At 36.2% G+C, this 4293-nt stretch overlaps 1 long non-coding RNA gene across 1 annotated transcript; it reads left to right on the plus strand.

Annotated features, from left to right (window-relative positions):
- The first annotated feature begins 2195 nt into the window (after positions 1 to 2195).
- LOC139851740 (uncharacterized) lies at positions 2196 to 3305 on the plus strand. The gene is made up of 3 exons (XR_011760695.1): positions 2196 to 2329; positions 2741 to 2787; positions 3116 to 3305. It is a non-coding gene; the product is annotated as an uncharacterized lncRNA (long non-coding RNA).
- The last annotated feature ends 988 nt before the right edge of the window (positions 3306 to 4293 follow it).

The following is a 4293-nucleotide window of genomic DNA, read 5'->3' on the forward strand; positions in this document are numbered from 1 at the left end:
AAAATGTGCAATGGAAGTGGGAGGATAAACAAGAAAAGGCATTTAGTTACTTGAAACGGCAGTTAAGTCAAACACCTATTCTTGTATTACCCGAGGGTAACGAAGACATGGTGGTATATTGTGACACCTCTAAAAGAGGATTGGGATGTGTATTGATGCAGAGAGGAAAGGTTATTACCTACGCCTCTAGACAGTTAAAGCAACACGAGAAGAAATATCCTACCCACGATCTTGAATTAGCAACCGTAGTTTTTGCTCTAAAGATCTGGCGGCATTACCTATATGGTGTAAAAAGTACCATTTACACCGATCATAAGAGCCTTAAATACTAATTTGATCAACGAGATTTGAACAATCGGTAGAGAAGATGGTCGGATCTTGTGAAAGATTATGACTGTGATATACTTTACCACTTTGGTAAAGCTAATGTTGTTGCAGATGCACTGAGCCAGAAGGGAGTTCATTCCGTTCTTAAAGTCAAGTCATTGAGAATGACAATAACTCCTAAGTTGTTTGATCACATTAGAAATGCCCAGAAGCATGCTTTAGAGTTAAATGACGTTAACCGAGAGCGTCTCCCTAGTCATTTGGAACATTTGGTCAAGGATTCTCAAGGTTTAAGGGCTCGTTATGGAAGAATTTGGATGCTGCGGACGAGTGAAGTTAAACAAATGTTGTTAGACGAGGCTCATAAATCCAAGTATTCTATACATCCTTGTGCTACTAAGATGTATTGAGATCTTAAGGAGGATTATTGGTGGCCGGGAATGAAATGCGATATCGTTAAATATGTCCAAAATTGTTTGACATGTTTGCAGGTTAAGGTCGAGCACCAACAACCGTATGGGAAACTCCAACCTCTAGAGATACCTGTATGGAAATGGGAGAAGATTACTATGGACCTGATCACAAAGTTGCCGAAAACGCCTCGACAACATGATTCTATTTGGGTAATCATTGATCGATTGACGAAAAGTGCCTTGTTTTTGCCGATTCGGGAGTCTTCATCTTCCGAAGTACTTGCTGATATCTATATTCGAGAAGTCATTTATCGTCATTGAGTACCAATTTCTATTGTTTCTGATTGGGATATTCGTTTTACCTCTCGATTTTGGAGAAAATTTCAGGAAGATTTAGGTACTCAGTTGCATATTAGCACTGCTTTTCACCCACAAACAGATGGGCAGAGTGAGCGTACTATACAGACTTTAGAAGATATGCTCAGAGCTTGTGTTATTGATTTTGGTGGTAGATGGGATGCTCATCTTCCGTTAGCCGAATTCTCTTATAATAACAGCTATCACTCTTCTATTAAAATGCCACCTTATGAAATGTTGTATGGCCGTAAATTCCGAACACCAATATGTTGGGGTGAGATTGGGCAGAGAGAGTTGAGTAGTACAGATGTTGTTCAACAAACTAATGAAAAGATTGATCCAATTCGTGAATGCTTGAAAATGGCACAAGATAGGCAGAAATCATATGCAGATAAGAGAAGAAGGCCGATTGAATTTCAGGTAGGAGACAAAGTCATGCTCAAGGTATCACCCTGGAAAGGAATCATGCGTTTTCGTAAGAGAGGAAAGTTGAGCCCGAGGTATATTGGTCCATTTAAAATTCTAGCCCGAGTTGGAAGAGTTGCTTATCGACTGGAACTACCTAGAGAACTTAGTGGCATTCACGATACGTTTCATGTATCACACCTGAGGAAGTGTTTAGTAGATGAAGCAACTTATGTGCAGTTACAAGAGATAGAACTAAATAACAAATTGAGCTATGTTGAAGAACCGGTCAAAATTCTTGATCAACAGATAAAGCAATTAAGGTATAAGACTATCTCTTTGCTGAAAGTAAAATGGCGAAATCGGAAGGGTTCTGAGTTCACTTGGGAACCTGAGGAGTGGATGATGATCTATTGTCCTTCCGTATATCAAGAATGGTTCTTGAGGACACGAACAGAATGACGGGGGGAGAGTTGTTACATCCCAAATTTTCGAGGTAATAATAATAATATTTTATTATTATTGTTATCGTTATCTAGCCTTATAGTGATTTTTATATGTTTGCGTCAAATTATATACGAAAAATCTAGAAATTATTAAGTGTAGAATTGATGAAACTCGAGAGACTAAAAGAGTAAGAAGCTGAAACATCAGGATGCTTCTTTTAGTCTTTGTATCATTCTTAAACATCCAAAAACATTCAGAAAATTCTTTGGGTTCCCTCCCATACGTACAGAAGAACACCCACAACCCTAGCTCAACCAAATCGAAGCCTAATTCGTCCGTTTTGATTGCAATTCGACCTAGAATCATTACTAGAACGCAAGGTAATCCCTTAATCTTGATTTAATCGGTTGAATAAAAAGAAATTGACTAACTTTAAAATGACTAGGGTTAGAATTAATCAAATTTAAGGGAGGGTTATGTTCCTATGTTGTTATAAAACATGTAGGATGTATCAATCTGTTAATTGGATGGTGAAAAGGGTGAAGTTGGTTAAAAAGGATATCAATTCGCGGTTTTGCTGAATTGAACTAGTTCAATTAGATGTACTATAGATGAATTAATACTTAATTTCGTCATAAATACACTAAGTAGGGTTGTAGTCTTAGTCAAGATTATATAGTGAAGTTTGACTTTAAAAGTCAAACTATACATTCTGATATAGTTGATATAGTCTGATATATCCCAAAATTAGTTATAACATTTTCATGAGTTGTTATTGTGTTGTTTGTTAGGTGCTAAGGACTAAGGCGTGATCGTGTTAAAATTATAACTAGTTAAGGTGAGTATACTGGACTTAAAATGGGTAGCCGGGTCCTAATGAATCTGATTACAATTGTGTAATAGATTTAATATGACTAATGCAGTTATGCAGTATTTATGTAGTTATACATATATTATACTATTGCCGTTATTGCCGTTATTGCCGATTAACATATGAAAATCTGAATATATGCCGTTTATATATGCTGAAAGGATCCTATGCAGCCTTGCAGTATTGAATGATGTGCATAATGATTATTTATGTACATTAATGTTGTATGTTATTTGTTTAATTCTTGCATACTCACTAAGCATAAAGCTTATTTTTTAAGCCGTTAATATTGTAGGTACTGAAAGTTCTAAGGGAAAAAGGCCTGGTAAAGAAGTAGTCAAGTCGGAATGTGGATGATCTTGACAGTAGGTTACATCTCTTTTGATCACAGTTATGTTGATACTAGTGTTGGTGCACGCCCTTTTTGAAGTTAAAAATAAAAGTGTCGTTTTTGGTATTGTCGTATATTAGTAGTATGGTTTGATTTGATCACTTTCAGTATGTAAATGTATGTTTTTTGGTTTGAAATATTAAACTGTAGCTTTTATAATGAAATAGCAGGTGTTGTATATTAAAAGCGTCTTAACTGCCCATTTTGACCCCTCGACCCGTTTGGACTATGTAGCATCAAAACGGGTATTTGTTGATATGTACACGTCCACAATGTCATGTTAAGTGTATTGGTAGGTCTTGGTATCTTAAAAACGAATTTAAAATATATTTTGTTTATAGTGGGAAATTATAATGTATTTAGGTCACAATTGTCCATTTTGACCCATTCGTATTTATTTGGGATCTGAAGCTTCTAACATGTTTAGAATGTCATCCTAGGGTTGTGGATTGATTTTGGGTCATTCGGGTGCGTTGGATAAGAATTTGGGTCGTCAACCAATTTAGGTGTCATTTTGGGCAAAGGTGTTAAAACAACTCTCGGGCCTATTTTGCGGGCTCATAAGTTAAAAAGGGTTAAGTTTGGATGAAAACCGATAATTGGAATTGAAAGTATTTACGAAAAACTAAAAAATGGTGTATAATATGTTTGGTAATTTTGAGTGTAAACAAGTTTTAAATGGACGTCAAAACGGAGTATTGCAGCTGCTGCTGAGTTGTCTCTGTACAGCAACAGCATGTCACTTATAAAAAGTTCAATCGGGGATTGTTTTCGATAGATCATAACTTTCAACTCTTTACTCTGTTTTTAATGATTAAGCTGTCTATGGAAAGGTGGAAGAGCGTACTTTTCAATGGTCATAGTCTAAAGTTTTAAATCTGCCTGTGTGGGACCCGGAATCTGTTGAAAAGTGGCTGTACACACGCAAAAAAAAAATCTCAAAATCAAGAGCGTAATATATATATATATATATATATAGGGAGAGGATCCAGTGAGAACTCCACTTTTGTGAGAACAGTGAGAACTCGAGGCCGAACAAAAAAGGGGAATTCGAACAGAAAAAATTACGCGGGCGAACAATT

The sequence above is a fragment of the Rutidosis leptorrhynchoides genome, chromosome 6 (genome assembly GCF_046630445.1).
Source record: "Rutidosis leptorrhynchoides isolate AG116_Rl617_1_P2 chromosome 6, CSIRO_AGI_Rlap_v1, whole genome shotgun sequence".
Lineage (NCBI taxonomy): Eukaryota > Viridiplantae > Streptophyta > Magnoliopsida > Asterales > Asteraceae > Rutidosis > Rutidosis leptorrhynchoides.